Source organism: Ictidomys tridecemlineatus, unplaced genomic scaffold, assembly GCF_052094955.1.
Source record: "Ictidomys tridecemlineatus isolate mIctTri1 unplaced genomic scaffold, mIctTri1.hap1 Scaffold_222, whole genome shotgun sequence".
Lineage (NCBI taxonomy): Eukaryota > Metazoa > Chordata > Mammalia > Rodentia > Sciuridae > Ictidomys > Ictidomys tridecemlineatus.
In genome coordinates this window covers 50,621-72,009 of record NW_027521915.1, presented here as the reverse complement: position 1 = coordinate 72,009, position 21,389 = coordinate 50,621, and the positions used below count along the sequence as shown (strand labels likewise).

General features: G+C 34.1%; 1 long non-coding RNA gene across 1 annotated transcript; it reads left to right on the top strand.

Moving 5' to 3' along the window:
- The first annotated feature begins 16,293 nt into the window (after positions 1 to 16,293).
- On the top strand, positions 16,294 to 20,507 carry LOC144373066 (uncharacterized). Its single transcript, XR_013432865.1, has 3 exons — positions 16,294 to 16,372; positions 17,802 to 18,035; positions 20,407 to 20,507. It is a non-coding gene; the product is annotated as an uncharacterized LOC144373066 (long non-coding RNA).
- The last annotated feature ends 882 nt before the right edge of the window (positions 20,508 to 21,389 follow it).

The window sequence follows — 21,389 nt, the reverse complement described above, 5'->3', positions numbered from 1 at the left end:
CATTACCATCACCATCACCATCACCACTATCACCATCACCATTATCACCATCACCATCACCACCATCACCATCACCATCACCATCACCATCACCATCATCACCATCACCATCATCACCGTCACCACCATCACCATCACCACCATCACCATCACCACCATCATCACCATCACCATTACCATCACCATCACCATCACCATCACCACTATCACCATCATCACTATCACCATCACCACCATCATCATCACCATCATCATCACCATCATCACCATCACCATCACCATCACCATCACCATCACCACCATCATCACCATCACCATCTCCATCACCACCATCACCATCATCGTTATCCACAGAAGTATCACCTATAGTCTCAAGTGAGCTAACTGGCCTCATCCTTTCTCCAACACATTGAAACTCACTGAAAACTTCAGGGAAAAAACATTCACAAGCTGGACATGAAGACCTTTTCTTAATTATCATCCTGTTGCATGCCTAAATACTCCAACCCCTACAACACTTGCCATTCCCCAACCCCTTCATTATAGCCTTAGTAAATTATTTGAGGTTCCAAAAGGGTCCTGATACATCTTCCTAAGTGGAAACTCTAAGAGTAGACATATTCAGAAAAAAATAGAGGTTGTGTTTTCCCTCCTACCCCTCAAAACCAAGCATTCCCACGAGGCAACCTACTGCAGCCCAAAGATGGGCTATGGCATTCATCTGTCTTAGACGGTTGGCTCCGTGGTCTAGGCACACATGGACTTTCCTGGGTTTCTTATGATGATTCACAATCCCAGATTCACATTACCTTAGACTTGACGAGGACACTAATTTGAATTTCAAAATCCAGTGCTTGTGTCATTGACTGCCACGAGAATGAAACCTCTAGAAAGCTCCACCAAAAGTTCTGAGGCTTGCGATCCAGAGGTGTCCCCTTCCCGCATCCCCCTCTAGCATCTTACTCAAGTTGTTCCTCCTCTCCTTCCATTCTCAGGGTACCATGCGTCTAGGGAACAGCTGTCTAGAAAAACTGAGCTCCATTCTCTGGACCTCCCCTTTCAGAAGCCAGAGGATGCTGGTAAATACTCCTTGATCTTCGCTTGTGTCATGTTGGATCAAAAGGGAGTTCTTCTTGCTCTTTTCTCACCTTGATTCCCTTCCCCACATGCATCTGGCTTTTTGTCCCTCTGTCCTCTCTTCAACCTCCCAAATCTCAGTCAAATAAACCTATAGTCCCACTCAGTAGAATAGGACATTGACAAGGAGCAGTCTTCCAGGGTTGACTTCAGTGGAAGGGAAGCTTAAGTTCTTCAGACTTGAAGGAATTGGTGACATTTTGCTAATAAAACCCACTCACATCACAAGTACTTTTCCCTGTGTCAATTTCTTCTACCTCACTAAAGGACGCGCTGTGCATCCCTGTGTGGTCTCCACGAGTGTGCTAGAGCTCTCTCGTATCATTGGGTGAGACCTGATTTTTAATGTGTCAGGAAGGCAGGGAGCTGGCTGACATTGAGGTGGTGTTTGACATGAGCCCCAGTGTCGATAGTTACATAACAGAGAAATTGACAGATGCAGCAAATCAGGACTGTCCCTCACATTCAACACTTAACACAAGACCTCTGCCCTCCTTCAAGAACCCAGGTGTAGGGGGGTAGAACTCTATTCTAAAACAGTCATAGGCCACCTGACATTTCAGTCAACGAGGGGTCACACTGAGAATTGTGGTCCATAAGATCATACCACATGGTGACATCACAACCGTCTTAGGTTGTGTAAGCACACACCAGGATGACTGCACAACAAAATCACCTACAAGACATTTGTCAGAATATGTCTCTGGCATTCAGTGATGCATGGCTGTACCCAAATAAAATTTTAAAAATCTACTTAAAAACTCAGTCGACACCCCTCAATATCCACGTAGATTTTTTCCCCTAGTGAAACTTGTATTTTCCTTCCAATCATCACAATGTATCTGTAATTTCAATGTTTTTCAAACCATTTCACTACACAGCTTTTTCTATGTCCCTACACGGCTTTCATTACCATTTTAATACCAGTTCTCTTCCTTGCTCATTTTTCATTCCCATGAATATTTCAGTGCTGATAGAATTTTTCTTTTCTTTTTTTTTTAATTTTACAAGTGATACATCATCTGATTCTTGTAGCAAGATTCAAGCAATCCAGAGTGTACAGACTCTGCTACACTCCCTCCCCCCTAGTCCTGCCCCCTACTGTCCCTACTCAGGGGACATCCCCACACATTCTTTGTGCTTCTGTCCATGCACATTAGGTACATACTCAACCAAAGACATTTGGGGAAACAGTTACATGATTGGAACCATTCTACACAAATAATAGTGTATGATATTTTATGTAGATATTTTATATAATACAGGTCAATGAACTCTGATTTTGCTTATAATTGATTATTTTATGTCAAGATGTTGTATTACAAAATTTATTTCATCTTATGTTGAAATAAATTCAAGGACAGTATATTTTACCTTATGTTGCCAAAATAATTTAGAAAAAAACAAACAACCTATAGATGCCTTGTTCCCCAAATATATATTGAATATAATCTAAAAATTAAATGAAGAAATACTGGTAGGTTTTGGTTTTAGCTGCAAATTAAAGGGCAACTTTTCATGTTTGTCCTTGACATTTTCTTCTGTTGATATAGTTCTCTTATCCTTCACTTATTTTTTTTCAATTGAACTGTTTTACCTTTCATTATTGGTTTATAGCAGCACTTTCTGTTTACCAGCATTTCATGTTTTCAATAAATTGCAAATAGTTCCTACCAATCAGTCGCTTGTCTTTGAACTTGACTTATCATCTATTTTTACTATACATACTTTTAAATTCTCTTGTGGCTAAGTCTGACCGTCTTTCCCTTATGATATCTATGATTAGTGCTGACGGTGGGTTTATATGCAAGCTTCCATCTCACACACATGTAGTCTTTTTCATTTCTGGGGCAGATGTCACTCCTTCATCACTCTGTTTGGCTGTTCTCTCCCGGCAGTGATGCGGGGTCTGAAGTCTCTCCATTAGCATCTCTGTTGTCCCACAAGCCTTCACTTCAGCAGGAGAATAGGAAACCAAACGGTTGGTTCTGCTCAGAAGTCAGCAGAAACCTGACTATGAATGGCCACATCATTACTTTCCACCAACCAGAACTCACCCACATCTTCCCATCCAGATAAAGGGAGGAGTGGGCGTGCCTAGGAGAAACAGAATAATTTGGTGACCCCTTGCCTGTCTCTGTCAGAGCATCCAGCTTTATTTCTTGCTTGGGAAGTTCTTCCTCATCTTCAAAGGGCAAAAATGTGGCTCCTATCTTGCCAACAACTATGTTTACAGGTGGTTTCCCCGTCTTTAAACTGTTTGGTGTTTATTCCTGAGAATATAGTAGGGGTCTCAGTGGAAAACCACTTATCCCAAAACCGTGTCCTGCTATTTTTACATACCTTTCAATTAACAGAATTTATATATAAATAATATATAAGTTATATATTATATACATATATATAAATTATTCTGTTTATAGACTCTCTTCTTTTTTGTTGGGCTGTGCAAGTTCATTTTATTTATTTTTTTAATTAAGTTTGTATTTGTTTTAATTATTTATACATGACAGTAGAATGCACTTATATTTGTTGAGATATCATACATAGATGGGATAGAATTTCTCATTTTTCTGAGTATACATATTGTAGAATCATATTGGTCATATAATATTCTTGGTTCATATTTTTTTTCTTTTCAATGCTCAGAACATGCTATCTTAGATGTTTTCTATCAGGCTGAGAAAGCACTTTCCTATCAGTTTTCTGAAAGATGTTTCAAAAATCCCTTTATGTTTATATATATATTTATTTCTGAATTTCCATTCCTTTTTGTAAAACTGGATTTTTTTTCTGGTATATAGAACTTCTTAGAACACATATTTCAGGTTACTGGAGTCAAAGACCTTCAGCATTTTTTCCATTAGAAATAGTCTTTTTTGTTGTTGTTTTATATTTAAGTGGTGTTTTTGTTCAATATAAATTCTGAGTTGTTTTATTTTCTTTGAGAACTTTAAGAATATTGTTCCATTGTCTTTGACCTGCACTGTTTTTTAATGAAATTAGCTGTTGATTAGCTTCTTTCTCTATACTTAATATGTCCATTTTCTGTGAATTCTGTCCATATTTCTCTACAAATTTTCTTTTTAGCTTGGCAAGATGTATCCTGAATGGGGTTTGCTGGCTTCTTGTGTCCTTGGATTGACATTTCAACTTTGGAAAATTATCAGCCACTACCTCTTGAAGAGAAGAAAGGACAGGGGCTGGGGTGGTAGCTTGAAATGTTTCCTTTCTTTCACTCGGTTCATGGTTGTCCCTCTGGAGGCTTAGGCTGGATTGCTGGTCGTTGCTCTGACATCTGTGATGATGACCTCCTTTCCTCCGTGCTCTACCAAAGATGAGATTTATTCCATTGTATTTCTTCACAAACTCAACTCTAAGTGCCTTTGTAGACTATCTGTTTTACTTACTTTAGTGTACAAATGAAGATTTCTAGTGACTATACCCTCAGTAGAAATAAAAAATATACTTTTGGCAAACATCTGTAAATAAAAATCATGGATTTTTAAAGTTATGCTAGTGTTCAATAAAAATTAAAGTATAGGATGAAATAAGTTTATAAAGGTAATTATTTTGAATATCCAATAAATATTTTTCAAGTTATCAGCTCTTACCAGTTCAAAGATTAAATTTTAATTTAGAATAATGATATTAGGATAAAAGAGAAGGAAAATGTGGATTTTGAAAACAATCTACTATAACTATTTTTCTCAGTTTTTTTTAAGAGAATGAACAGTTTGGTATCATTTCCAGATTTCTACAAGATGCTCAGGTCATACTTGGAATACTGTGTTACAGTCTATGCTGAGTGAGAAGTTGTTTACAGGTAGTTTCAAATATTTGGGTTTTAGATTGAGATGGAGGATCCTAACATTTCCAATTGAATCCTTAAGGAAATATCAGGACTCACTCAGGCAACTTTCAAAAGTCTAGAATATAGGGGATTATGTTGGCTGGAGTTTTGGCTGGGCTGCGCCCCCTCCAAAGGCCCCAGGGAACAATTTATTCCCTGTCTCTTTGGTTTCTGATGGCTCCAAGTGTTTCTTGCCATATGACTGCATCACTTCAATACTTATGGTCATACTGCCTTCAGCTCTTTAAGAGTTTTTCCTCTGTGTCTCTTATAAGGACACTCATCATTAAATGGGGACCCATTCAAATAACCCAGGATGATCTCATCTAATATCCTTTACTTAATTACAGCCTTAACTTAAACTGAAAAGGGTTTGCCAAGACCTTCTTTCCAGTAAGGTAACATGCACAGGTTCAGGTAATTGAGATTTAGACAGGGACTTATCTTTTTTTTTTTTTGTCAGGGATATGATGTAAACCACTGTAGCCTCATAGTGTCTTTTTCCATAGGGGGCTCAAGATGACTGAAATGCATCCAGTGAGGATGAAGGACTGCCCAACCCAGGGTCATAACAACTCATTCTATTTCCCCTTTACTCCATGAAGGGCCCTTTGCAATCCAGAATTTCACTTTTCCTCTTCTAATTAAATAAAAAGAAAGTGCCTAAGTATATCAAATAAAACAAACAGATTCTGATGTTATGCAAGGGAAGAGTGGAATAGATAGGAAATAAAGAAGCAGAACAAAAACAAGAGGGACAGCCACATTTTTAATCAGAATATCAAAAATTTATGTCAAGTCTATGGGCTGGAGTTGTGGCTCAGTGGTAGAGCACTCGCCTAGCACGTGTGAGGCACGCGCAATCCTCAGCACCACATTAAAAATAAATAAATAAAAGAAAGTTATTAAAAAATTCTTTAAAAAATCATGTCAAGTCTATAGAACAAATGTATAATGAAATAAGAGAATAAATAGCAAAACTTGCAGCAGAGTGAGAAATGAAACAGTCTGAGCTATAGAAGAATTTTTCTAAAAGTAAAACTGAACACCAAGATGCTTTGCATTTATTATGGTAATGGGTACAACATCTTAAGAAGCTGCATATTCATAGTTTGCATTGCAGGCTGAAAATTCCCTAAATATTAACATAATGAGTCACAAGACAAGCCAAAAGAAAAAAAATTTCCAAAGAGGTAGTGTATATGCATTTGTATGCATATGTATGTGTAAGTTAATTATAAAAATCCTGTAGAAATATTTTCAGAGAGCTTAAAGTAAGGCATGAACCTATCTTGGTTTTATATCTTATCATATTTCAATTAAATAAGCAAGCTAAGGTCATATCCTACTCATAATTTATAATTGCCTATTAGTATTTAGTAACATGAATTCTGAGTACTTTACTAGTATAATATTTATTATCACTGCCCCAGATGATCTAAGTACACAACTGTAACACCAACAAAAAAAAGGTCATAATCATTATCCTTTTTTACCCTATTAATAAATCTTTTGCTATGTGTAGACTACACCTGTGGCAGCGCATAAACTTTTCGTGCTAGTTTTACCTTTGCCTCTGGAAATCTTTCTAGGTTTCACCTCAAGAACACTGCTTCTTGTTCCTCAAGCTATAGTTCCTGGACCAGCAGCATCAGCATGACCTGAGCATTCCTGAGAAATACAGAATTCGGTGCCCTACCTCAAACTTCTTATGTTGCATGTCTCTTTCTAGTTCATTATTTATAATAACTTCTTCTCTTACTTTAACTTCACATTCCTAGTTATCATTTTTATTTTAATTCCACATAATATGTACATTCTCTTCAAGAAAATGAAATGAAAATGAAGAGTGATACAAATAACAATTTAGGCAACTAATAATCTCCATTCAATATTTATTTTATTTAGATCCCCCAATTATTGAAGGAAATATGGAGGTAGCAAGAGCAGTGGACCTAATCCCATGGATGGAGTATGAATTTCGAGTGGTAGCTACTAACACGTTGGGTATAGGAGAGCCCAGTTTACCATCGAACAGGATTAAAACAGATGGTGCAGGTATGTACAAGAAACTAAATTCCAAAATGTTTATAAATGTGATCTCAGTCTAATAAGTAGAGGAAAATATTTGGAAATAAATAATGCTCTAAGGTAAGAGATTCATCAAAACATGTATGTGTGTATGTATTTCACACATGTGTGTATTCTATATCAAGGTGGCCAGCCAAAACTCAAAAACAGGAAATATTAAGTTTTGAACATTGTTGCATAATTAATTTAGGAAAGAAGTAAATGGAAACCACTGCACAGTCTACCAGACACTATGTAAATGAAGTTGGCATTTAGAAGATAGACTGTAATGTACATTCTGAATTTTAACCAGGCAGATTCTGGATTAAACAGGTTCCAGGATTTAATTTAGAATTTAATTTAGAAGGTTAGTGATTTTTTTTTCACTTCTGAGGCATTTATAATTGAATGTCCTTGCAGATGGAGGGTGTGGGCAGAGAGAGAGCAGGGCATGGAGAGAATTTACTGAGGACTTCTCAGATCAGTGCCACGTGGGGAGTCATAGCATCCCCAAGACATAGCCAGGATGTGTTCTTTTAACATTAGGTATAACTCAAGTTCTCTTTTATCATAGTTCAACTTTGGCTGTTCTTCAAATTCAGGTTGGCATTTTTATGCTAATTACCAACTCCATTTAAGTAGCTTTTACTGAAAGAAGCACTCTTTTCCCCTTTCCCCCTGAATTAATTAATTAAATAACTTCTTTCTTTCTTCAAATTTGTTATACATGACAGCAGAATGCATTTCAATTCATAGTACAGATATTGAGCACAATTTTTCATTCTCTCTGGTTGTACACAAAGCAGAGTAACACCATTCTTGTTTTCATACATGTATTAGGGTAATGATGTTCATCCCATTCCACCATCTTTCTTACCCGCATGCCCCCTCCCTTCTCCCCACACCCTGAATTTCTAAGCAAACTGTAATTTTGATTCTAATGATAGCTCTTCATTTATCATTCCTGTATATCAAAAGGATTTTGTTTTTGTAAGCTCTCTGAGTTCCTTTATTTTTATTTTGACTATACTCTGCTAAACTTCAGCACTTTATTTTGGAAAAAAGTTGGGGTTTATGAGGGGGAGTGGGTACCATGGATCAACTAGAGGACACTTGACCACTGAGCCACATCCCCAGTCCAATTTTGTATTTTATTTAGAGACAGGATCTCACTGAGTTGCTTAGCGCCTTGCTTTTGCTGAGGCTGGTTTTGAACTCAAGAGCCTCCTGCTTCAGCTTCCCGAGTCTCTGGGATTACAGGTGTGCTGTTGGGGAAAAGATTTTAAGCAGATAACAGACTAGAATATAATCATATAATCCTGCTGTGCTCTCTTAATACCACTTATCCATGTTTCTGGCTACCTCAGTTACATGGTATGATTTCTGAACTTCTATTTCTAATGTCTTTAGTTTTTAAAACAAACTGATTCCTAGAGATAACCATCAATAAGCTGTCTCTCACAGTTTTATATAATTTCATCAAATTTATCTGATGAAAACGATGACCCTTAAGTGAAGAAAATAGGATTAATATATATGGTCTGTGGGAAGTATTTTCACCTAAATTTCATTTAACCTCATGATAATATTTCCATATAGGAGAACAGTCCTTATGATTGTTAATAAGTAGTAGACTCGGGGACACTGGGTAGTTTGCCTAAGTTAATACACCTACTTGTGCGATTCAGAATTCAAATTCAGATCTGTCTGATTCCACTGATATATTGAGCTTTTCTGATAAAAGCAATATCTCAAGCAGGATCCTAAAAATTTATTTGCTTATGTGAAGCTGTATTAGAATTGCATTAGAAGTTTGAATTTATTTAATCCTTAACTAAGATGTTAGAGATGTCCTAAGTATTATTTTTATTTATTTGTTTTAGTGTGTTCACCTAGGAAACAAAAAGTGTTCCCTCTTCTCTACTTCATAGAAATCCCTTAGGATATGGAAATCATCTAAGTCAAAGCTGTCTGAAGCACAGTTGTACAGAGCCAGCACCCCTGTATTTATTTTTATTATTATTATTCCCTAGAGTCACCTATGTTTGCAATGGAGGCTACTGTTTGGCAGGCTGAACACAGTTGTTCTTTCTTGAAAAATACAAAGAAAGGAAAATGGGGCATGACTGGACCAGTGGTTTTGACCACATAATTTTACACTGAGAGATCATGCACTTGATCTGATTTAACAAGCATTTTCATTTTCAAAATAAAGTTGGATAAAAATACAGAATGATTAAATTGGTCTAAGCAAGCATTTCATTTACAACACTGTAACATACCTACCTCAAATACAAACCTTTTTAAACAAAAATCTCATTGAATTTTATTAATTTTCTGCAATCTTTTGATTAATGTCATATAAACCAAGTCTTATCTGGACACTGTTTCTTGAAGTAAAAATGGTTCACAGACAGGAGGATGCTTTCCTTTGGCACTGAGAATAGAAGTAGACCTCCCTCTTTTTACAAATTTTATTAAAAACAATAACTTTAATATTTTTCTCCGAGAAGGATTTGTTACATAAGTTCATCATCTGGACATGATTGCCATAGGATTTGTCTTAGGCTTATTTTTAAATTTCCAAGTAGAAGTAATGAAATTAAATGTTTTTAAGAGCAACAATAAAAATACCAATGTCTCAGATTCAATTTAATTATTTCATATCTGGGTCTATGAATATAGTTTGTATTTAATATAATGCCTAGAAGTCCCTTGCTTAATACTAGTGGTATGTACCTCTGAAGAATTTTCTACTTCAATGTTTTCTTCTTCTTAAATTCTAGGGGAAAAATGTTTCAAAGTAATATCAAACCCCAAATTGTGGCAACCAACTTATTTTTGGCATCATCTCTTACCTTATTTTTACTCAAATGGTATTTTATTAAGGATTTAACTTTCTCTCTAGTGTGCTTAGAAAATAAATTATTTTAAATGACATCATAGGCAGAAGAGCAAACACAACTATGAAATGATAAAGGTCTTAATCTCAGAACAAGGTGAAGCCCTGTAGTCACATGGGATGATTCATTTACATTGTGAAAAACTAAATCCTGTAACCTATAACACATTTATTAATCTATCATCAGAAAATGCTTTAGGAATTTTGATTAGTCAACTTTTAGGTTGCCACCATTCACATATGGGACATAGGTTGTCAGACATAATGCTTCACTCTCTGCTTAAATATATATATATTTTTTGTTCTTTTGTTTTTTTGGTATGCTGATTGAACTCAGGGGCACTCAACCACTGAGCCACATCCCCAGCCTTATTTTGTATTTTATTTAGAGACAGGGTCTCACTAAGTTGCTTAGTGCCTCACTTTTTGCTGAGGCTGGCTTTGAACTCGGGATCTTCCTGCCTCAGCCTTCTCAGCTGCTGGGATTACAGACTTACACCATCCTACCCAGTCTCTGCTTATATTGCTTCTCTTAATTTTCATGACAGCTTTACAAAATTATGATTATTCCTGGTCTGACATGAGGAAGATTGTACCCAGCTAATAGGAGGCAGAGTTGGAATTCGAATCCAATTCTTCCAAATTCTAAATGTTTTGCTCCTAAATTCTATCTGAAGACAGTGCACAGTACTGAAGTTCCAAGTCATTGATCCTCTATGGAATCATAGCATCATCATTTGGAAGCTCTAGGATCTGGAACACATTACTTAATCTCTTGGAGCCACACAGTCTCATCTTTATATGGGAATCAATTGTCTTATGGGATTACTTTTACGATTTAAAAACACAGCATTGTGGTACATAATATTTGCTCAATACATATTTATTATGCTATTAATGTTAATTTTAAAATTTAATATGCTTATAAAAATATGGTCTCCTGTCTACTTTGTAATTGATCACCTCACTTGGTAACATATTTCCATTTTTAAAAGCATAACAGATCATATTATTTCATAGAATTTTTATCATCTTAAAAGAATGATTTTATGTATTCACAAAATAAAATTCAACAGAATTTCTCTTTTTTGTTTTTCCTTTCATCTACTTTATTAAAAATGAATATACATAAAATTGGACATTTACATTTTTCATTCTTACAAAAAAGTAAAAAGACTTTCTAAATGAGAGATATTTGTCTTGTCATGTGCAATTATAACAACTCTAAGAGATGCCAGCATATGTTATGTGGGATAAAGGCTAGTTTCCATTTGATGGAAAAGTTGATCTGTGTGCCTCATTATGCTGACTGAAGAGAAGTGACATTATCCAATGCTGCACATGCCCTGCTCTGTCCAATTACTTAATGTCAAGATCTCAGAGCACAGTTGAGTGTATTCTTTGGATTCAGACAAGTGTATTATAAAATGGATGCTCCCAAATGAAGAATTAGAAGGCATGTTTGTAATTCATTTTAGCCCTTTTAATTTTGACTCTAAGAAAGAGATAACAAAAACATCCTTTGAAATAATGAGTCATTGTAAGATATATTCCCACAGCTAATAGCTCTGCAGGTGCAGTTGGTGAATTGATAGCCTCAAATGGTGCAATCAGGTTTATTTTGACAGCTTTGTGTTTATTTGCCAGTTCAAGCCAGTTTGAAGAGGAAAAGAGGAAAAATAACAAAACCAGAATAAACACTTTCATGTTATGTATTAAGTCTGAATTTTATGTCCAACAAAGCTAGTATTTCTTTCATTTAGCTTTTTCCATTTCTTTTTTTCTTTCTGTTGTTTTTTTTTCCTTTTTTTCCTTATTTAATAAAAGACAGGAATGCTACTAAGAACATATTTTATAGCTAGTAAGAAACTACTATGTGAAAGTAAGTTGTCATTAATAATTAAGTAGATAAATCATTTTAAAAGAATCAAAGAATATAGATTGATTTTTAAGCCATCAGGAGACCCAAATTAAAGTTGGCAGCTTCTCTACTTGTGAGTAGTATAACCTGGACAATTAGCTTCTTTGGGACTCATTTGCCTTTTTTGTACTTTAAAGTGTTGTGTGAGTGTCCAATTAGGTGAGATAAGTAAAAATAATTCAAAAGTTGTAGATAAGTCTGTTGTTAAACATGGAACATTTTATTCATTCAGCACTTTTATAAATTTTGGACAATTAACACAATGAATTAAAACTAGTAGTGTGCACTTAACCTCTACCATCATAAAGAACATCTTCAGGACTTGAAGCAAATTGTATTTATATTGTTATCTTTAGTGCTTAACACAGCATATTGTCCATAGTTACTCAAAATTATTTGTAGAAGAAAAAAGGGAGAAATAAGGAGGATAAGCTGGCAGTACTAACTACCAGTCATTAATAGCAGATGGTGAAAGGAAGGTGTGATCAAAGCAACAGTGGGATTTACATATTTATGATTTAGAAGTATCTACTACCAAATATATTTTGTTTTGTTTGAAAACAAGCTTAACATCTGTATTAGGTGATTTTGGTTTTCATACACACAGAAAGGTAAACTAGAAAGTAACAAATATTTTACTTTATTTAAAGAAATAATCCATTACTGGTTTGGATTTTACTTATGAATTTTATTCTGCATATAATTATTTCAATTTATAGCATTGTTTTTTGCCTATCTAACCACGATCTACAACTGACTTTTCTTATAGGATCATTGCATTGAGCAAGTAATATACTTACTCTACTCTCCTGTTATAATTTCCTATTTGAAAACAAAGCCTATAATAACAAACAAACCTCCGATCTCTGCCTGATAAGATGCTGAAACATTAATATTTTTGAGAGCTATCTTGAAATTTCTTTATTTTTATCTATAATGGAAGAATATCAATTTAATATAGTAGGTGCATTAGAACTGCTAGCAATCTGCTCCGCCATCAATGTAGGATCTCATGAGTTACAAAGAACTACTTCTATTTGAATATCCAAATATTTTACAATTTGTTTCATTTTATTTTTCACTAGATATGGAAGAGGGGTGGGAGGAAAAAAGAGGGGGCAGGGGATTAGCAAAGATGGTGGAATGTGAAGGACATCATTATACAAAGTACATGTATGAAGACTTGAATTGGATGTCAACATACTTTATATACAAACAGAGATATGAAAAATTGTGGTGTATATGTGTATTAAGAATTGTAATGCAAAAAAAACAAACAAAGTACATGTATAAAGGCATAAATTGGTGTGAACATACCTTATATATAGAGATACAAAAAATTGTGCTCTATATAGGTAATAAGAATTGTAATGCATTCCACTGCTGTTGTGTATTAAAAAAATAAAATCAATAAAAGATTTAAAAATGTAAAAAAATAGAAAAAAGAGTTTTTCAGAATTATATATTTAAGTGCTTAAACATAAAGACATAAAAATAGAATAAAACTAGGTGTTAAATTGTAATCTCTTAGAATAATACTTATGGAACCATTTAAAATCTCTTACTAAGATATTTGCTTTAAATCATATTGAACTTTTGATGCAACTTAAGCTGAAAATTTACATTCATGTTTAAATTTTTTGTCTAAAAGTGACTTTTCAAGTCAAGGAAATAATTAGCAACAAATAAGTAGTTAATATATTCTGAGTCAAGATCTAATCTTTATATATTCTATTTTCATAATTTTGGTTTTGTTACAAGCCAGTTTCAACACTGTTACATAAAACATCAAAGCCCAAAGTGATATTTATATACAAATTGTTTAAGTGATGTTTATATACAAATTGTTTTATATTGAAATATAAAAGGGAGATTGGCAGTATTAGCTTCTTTTCATAGGAAAGATAATCATGGCAATAACTTGATTTTCTTTTTTAAGTTTTCTAAACCTGTGACTGTAATACAGAGTCACTCTTATAAAAAACCTCAAGGGAATCGCAGTCAGACTGAAATGATGGCAAAAGAATGTGTTAAAATATCCCACTGTTTTTACCTTTCATAGTAAAATTATAAATATTGCTTATTCATTATTAATATTTTAGCATTTTTTAAAATATTAGCTTAAATTCGTTTTAATGATTTATTATTTAAAGAATGTCCAGTTTGTTTTCTGTTCAGTGTGCTGAAGCCTGGAGCTAAACAGACTTCCTTGTGCTTATGGTGATTTACTTGCCTAAAAAAGTCACCATGTGGCCAGGTCCTCCTGTGTTACCAGGGCCAACAGGAGGAAAACAAAACAAAACAGCATCTAACTGCTCTGTTCTCAGATTCAAGTTAGATGGGTAGGCTATGTGCTAACTGCATCTGTGAAAAATTCCCCAAATCTGCTAAGGCTACTGGTGAATATTTAAGGCAACATGGGGGAAATTAAGTCAATAATCTAAGTAAGATATCAAAACAAAGCTACTTTTTATTACTTTTACTTCTGTGCTTTTCTTCATTGTCTTGTTTTCAGCAACATGAGCCCAACAGGCAATATTTGAGGAGCAAATCAATTCTGAATTATTTGTTTGAAGCATGTTAAAAAGCACTTAAACATAAAGTGGCAATGTAAACACACTCTTTCGCTCTGTTCTTATCATAAGGTTAAAAATGATTATAATGAAATGCATTAATTACATTATAAATTATAATGTAACATCCTAACTAATATACTTGTCCCAAGGAAGGCAGTGTTTGATTCAACTAATTGTGGTATAGTTTATTATTTTAGAGGTATTTTTGCAATTATTTGCAAAAAAAACCCTTTACTCATTGATTATTAGACAATAACCTTTTTTGTTTTTCTATAGCATGTGGAATTTTAACTTTAGAACATGAGTTATGGAGTTAGAAGTGTTTCCAGAGTTATTTTAATATCCTAGTCTTCAATATGTGTTTTAAAGAGCTACAAACAACTTCACTTTTAACAACCCTGTGCACTGAATTTTACCTTCTGACATTCACTGTGGTAACAGTTGAATAATGAATTGAAATCACTCAGGTTTTTTTCATGAGAAAAGGAAATCATCATATAGTTTTATAAATATAAGGGAAAGCATGCATTTTGTTTCTGTGCAATAAATCTACATATCTCATCTAAGAACTTACATAGCTAACATAATGTTTTGAGGCTTGTCTTTTTTAATCATAATTATTTGTTAGGTTCTGTACTTCAGTAAATGTTACCTTGCTAAGACGATTCTGAGGAAGATATGACCATGTCACCTTGGAAAGGGAATTGAGAAGAAATGACAGTTCATCTCTTGGAAGGGTTAACCAATTTGGGAATAATATCTCCCACTGAGCCAACACATTTGCATGGGGAATGTACACAGCTTATGGAAACCCAGACCTCTCCCTAGGCAGCCAGTAGCTGGGGCATGCTCAAAACAGACAAAGCATCATTCATCTGCACATCTCCAGTTAGAGGCCATGTCTACACTTCTAACAAGATACAGTGTCTACCCTGAAGGGATTTCAAGGAATGAGAAAATCAAAAAAAAGGAACCCATTGGACTTGGCAGTTAAGATCAATTTTGTGAAATAGGGATTTTAGGAATATGAAGAAGTGGAAACAGATTGAGGGTTGTTAAAAAGTGATTATGTAATGAATACAAAAGACAGTCATGTGTTCGTTCTTTCACACACTTCAGTGACAGGAAAGGGTGTGATGGGTTGGGGATTAAGAGGGAAGCAGCATTACAAGAAAGTTCTTCAGAGCAGAGAGACTGCACAGTGAGAAAACTCTCCAGCAGAGATTGAGACTGAAAGATGATGTAAGAGGTTCTGGAACAGAAGGATTGGAGTCACTGATGGGGCAAGCTTCCAAAAGAGACTTAGGAATTGGAAATGAGAGCATAAGAGATAATATTAGATTTATTGCATTTTTCTTATATCCACATATTTGGGGAAACATTATCCAATGTTAATATAAATGTATGGAATCTTAATATTTATTTTGTAGAATGAAGTATAAAACTGGCAAAACAGTAAGTTGTGGGAAATTTGTAGGGTTTCAAGTGAGAGCTCTAAAATATTTTCCAATAGAATATATATATTCTTAAAAAATCATTTTAAATGGAAGGACACATCACACAAAAGATGGATGAGGCCAGTTTTCTTCATTCTCCTTTGCTGAAGGAAACCGGCACATTTCCTATGGCACAGAGTCAATTTTTATCTTGGCAGTAAAACAGATTATTACAGCTACTGTGAGCCATTGTTATTATAATTGAGTGGGATCATGCAGGCAGCTTGTTTTTCCTAGTGAAAGAAAAAAATCATGTTTTCTGTGGTAAATAAGAACACTATCATCAGAAAAAAAAATTACATAGTCTCTGTTTTTGTTGTTTCATATGTTTGTTTGTTTGTTTCAGCACCAAATGTGGCTCCTTCAGATGTGGGAGGTGGAGGTGGAAGCAACAGAGAGCTGACAATAACATGGGCAGTAAGTATTGATTGAATTGAACATATTATAGGGTACTTCTATACTGAACTGCAAACACATTTTATTTTCTGAAATAAATTCAAAACAAAGCAGAATTCTCAATCCACAAACAAGAGTGAATTGCTTCTTTTTCTTTCTCTGGCTTGCAAAGGCTAAGGTGGGCAGATCCTATGCAAAAAAAGGGTCCTGAACACCAAGGGATGCAGTAGCCTAGATGATTAAATATTCAACTCTCTGATTCCAGAAATATTTTAAATTCACTGTGGTCTGGTAACCCAGTTATAATTTATAACTTTTTCTCTGGACAATCTGAACTCCAAAGATTCAATTTGCAGACGTTCTATCCAAACCCATTTTTTAAATTGGAGATTGTTTCTTACTAGTGTAATCCATCATGATAGATGAGTCTTAGAAGTCATCCAGGGGACTGTTACTGAGTAATCCAAACAGTTTATTACATTTTCTTTATCCAAAGGAGAACTTCTATATCAGATATAGTATTTGTTGATTTTTGAGGTGGGAGGGAAATTGGGAGGGTGTGGGGAAAACTGTGATAGCACAGAATTACCTGAAGTAGGCATCTGGCACTTATCCAGGTAACACTCCATAAATTCATTTATACGGTCCAGATTTTTAATGTTTAAGTACTGCAGATATTTGAGGAACACAATTTAGGCTCCAAAGGATTTGAGGACCACAAGAAAAAAGACAGGTTTTAGTCTTTACATGAATTAGACTGATTTATTAAGTAAGAGCATATTCAGGTGACTTTATTCTGTCCTCTGTAGTCACATATTATGTTTGGCACTTAAATAGATTTTTAAGCAAGATTTTTAAAAAAGAAACAATGAAAGAAAGGAAAAGAAAAAAAGAAAGAAAAAGAAAAAACCCTGCCTTTTGCTTGTCTGAGTCTCCAATTATTTATTCCCGAGTTTTACTGTCAATGTAATGTCTCAAAATAAAAATATAAAAATCAGGACATTGTACTCTTTTCCATATGGCATGGTTTTTGTAAACCCTGTGGATATCTGCTTCCCAATAAAATGAGCTTTGTGAAAAAATTTTGAATTAGAAATTCTCCTAAAATTCAAAATCAAGTTTCTAAGGATAGGGCCTGAGAATCAGTGTTCTTGAAGGCTCAAGAAAGCTTGGGAGGAATCTATTTGCATCTCAGGCAGAGAAATTGAAAATGGGAAGGTCCAAGGCAGGAGCCCCTGGGATGTTTGAGAAATAGCAAGGATGCCTCTTGGTCAATGAGGTCATCACATGTTGAGCATGATTTTTCTCTGGCATGTTCCCCCAGTACTAACTTATGAGCAAATACATTTTAAGGGAAAGCATGCTTCTATGTGAATATTTATTCTCACAGGATTTTTCTCACTGCTAACTTTATCACTAAAACCTATTTAATATTTTAACCTCTATTTAGCCTTTATCAAGAGAATACCACTATGGTAACAATTTTGGTTACATAGTGGCATTTAAACCATTTGATGGAGAAGAATGGAAAAAATCACAGTTACTAATCCAGACACTGGCCGATATGTCCATAAAGATGAAAACATGAGCCCTTCCACTGCGTTTCAAGTCAAAGTGAAAGCCTTCAACAACAAAGGAGATGGACCCTACAGCCTCATAGCAGTCATTAATTCAGCACAAGACGGTAAGACAGAGGCCTTGCCAATGTGGTGAGGCAGATGGAATCTAATTCTTTGGCATTCAGTTTGTTTTCTGTCAGGTCTTACTTATGAAGATCCTTCTATAGTACTACACCTTTCACAAATTTTGAGCCAAAATAAAATGCCAGTCTCTCCACGTAAATGACAAGAGTGTTACTCATGCTTTTGTTCATCCTTTAGATCAAGTCCAATGTAGTTGACTAGACTTCTGTTCCTTGCCTCTTAATTATAACGTGGTTGTCAAAATTCTCCAAAACTGGATTGGAACTTATCTTTGTACATACTACTACATAAGACTCTAGAACATATGTATTGCTTATAAAATTGCTCAAAATTATATCACAAAATTTGTGTGACTGCAGCATTCAAGTAAGTTTTCTTTTTAATTATAATAGCATGCTGAAATTTTATTAGTGGGTATCTAAACATGATTATATAAAAGAGGAATCAGAAAATCAGTTGAAATTTTTTTCTTTTAAAGGAAAATTTTTGTCCTATAGGCCATTTAGGGAAAAAATATTGATACTGGCTCTCTGTTTTTCTAGAAACTAAATTAATCGTGCTTATAGAGGACTTTTATGGTAAATGACATACAGTTTTTAACATAGTTACCTTATTTCCTATGATTTCCTATTTAAGCTGCTAAGATTTTTAAATTTATATTCCTGTTAAAAAGTGATAAAATGTCCACATTATGTCTTCTTACTCATATGCACTGTGTAAATAATTAATGACTAATGAAGCAAATAGAGATTTTATTGACTTCTGATCTAACACATTTACCCTTAGACAATTTCCCCTTGCAAACACTCAAGTGGAAGATTTTGAAAACTAGAACTGTGTGAGGTATTCTTCTACTCTCTTAGAGGAAAAAAGGCTCCATCTAATGGTTTATCCAATTTGCATTATTGTTACTTCAAAATAAACAGAAATGTCCCTTAGAATTCAACTGAACTTCTCTAATATGATCCTCAGTCATAGACTCATTAGCTTTCATATTTGTTAAAAAATGTAATATATATTCAAATAATCTTACCAATTCTGTTATTCCATTGTATATGTAGTATCTCATAACATCATGTTGCATACTCTAAATATATATAATATGTATTCAAGAATGCACATGTGAAAGGCAGCCATATGAGTCATTTAGCTCAGCTAAATACCTTGAAAGAATAAAAAGCAGAAATAATTTGTTTATAATCAAGCCATGGAAAAGTCCTGATGACAAATCTTACATTCTCTATTCCTGTACTTATTCAGTAGAAATGTGATAACTTGACTCAGTTTTAATAACTTGAAAAACATGACTACATCTCCTGGAGAAAATGAAAGTTAAAAGTATTTTACAAGTTATCTTCTCATCCAATATCATTTTTTACTGCTGTATTTGATGCTAAAGTAAGCTTCTAGGCAAAAGGCCATGCTTGTCATCTATGGAGTCATGGCCATTTGTGTTTAATTATATTTCTTTCCTAAATATTTCATGAGTCTCATAAAACTTGCATGTGCTGAAACTTGCATAAGTTGTTAATCTTCTACTTCTAGGAAATCAATCACAGTGCTACGTGTTTACCTTGATTTGGAAAGGCAACAGTGTTCATATGCAGAACATTTTTTAACATTAAATAGGATTATGCCTTTTTAATGAAAGACAATAAAAATTGATCACCCCTGCTTAAATGTTTCCCTGGTTTCTTTGTGTAAATTTCATAATGGATGTAAATTACTTTTTGTCCCTGAACAGAGGCTTTTTGATACATATTTGACTTGATGCCCAGTTGTAAGATTAGACATATAAAAGCTTTCCTGAGCCCAAGAAACAGTGGATGTCACAACTTGTTTCAAAGGATCATACATTCTTTTTTTTAACTCTTAGCTTGAACATAAAAGAAGAAAGTTTTATTAATTATATTGCTATGTATTGTTAATTATGAATAACAAGTAGGAGAAAACTCATTATAATGAATAATTTGTATAGTAAATACTGAAGTTCTTTTGGTAAGGTAGAATAGATAAATATAGTTTTAATTTACATAAGGAGGCCTTCTTAAAAATATCAGTTGGGTGAAATAAAAACAAATTAATGTATTTCTTGTTCAAAGGTATCCTGGAAATCCACAAAGCTTTCTATAATTTGTAAAAGTACATGAATAATTGTATGTCTACATTATCATTCATGTGTAAGAAAATGTGTGTACATAGTAATAATAAACATAATAAAAATAAAGGAAGATATAGTAAAACTAATTTATTTTTCAAATGTGATAGTTCTAATTCATTCATATAGCAAACAGTTTTATTCAAATCTCTTTATGTAAGTATCTAAAATGTAATGTTCTCATCAAATTTCAGCTCCCAGTGAAGCCCCCACAGAAGTAGGTGTAAAAGTCTTATCATCTTCTGAGATCTCAGTACATTGGAAGCATGTATTAGAAAAAATAGTGGAAAGTTATCAGGTGAGCTCAATTTTTGTCAAACATTGCATTTATTCATAAACATATGAGCATACATTTAAATAATTGCATGTTATAATGTCCTGGGTCCCACTAATTGGTAGAGCAACTAACATTATATTTTGGGTATTTAGTGTTTTGGGCGCTTATAAGCTAATTGTCAAGAGTAAACTAGTTAATATCCTGAGATGATTATTACACATTATCTATATGTATTAAATTACCACACTGTACCACATAAAGATGTACAAATATTAAAATATTATGTATCAATAAAAAGTAAAAGAAAAGAATAAGACAGTGTTCCTAACTGGCTAATACAGAAGGGATATAGAGACCTATGTGCTAGCAAACCACTGGCTGAAACAAAACCTAAAGTAATAACACTCATGGTTAGCCAAGGTATTTTAAAACAAACATTCTCATAAAATGCTGGTGAATATCAAGTTTTTTTGGAAAGCATTTTAGTAATTTATATCAGCCTCCTCAACATGGTCATCTTATTTCACTTAAGCAGTTCCACGTCTAAAAGTTTCTTTAAAAGATACCATTATAAATTTACCAGATATGTGTCTTACAATGTTATCTATGATGGCAGGGAATTGCCAACAATCAAAATGTCCCAAAGAAATTAATGAAGCCAGGCTTAGAGAACTGGTAGGAATTAGCCAGGTAGGAAGGGGAAGGTTTGTCTTCATAAGGGAGTGAAAACTGGAAATGGGAAACTAGAAAGGTAGTTGGGGTCTTCAACACAAAGCTAAAACAATTCAGGCTCGGTTACGTAGGATAAGTGAACAAAAGGATTGGCATCAACTGCCTTCACAGATGAGTGAATAAATACTAGATTCCAAAAAGATTCGACATGTTTCCTCTGTTGTTCTT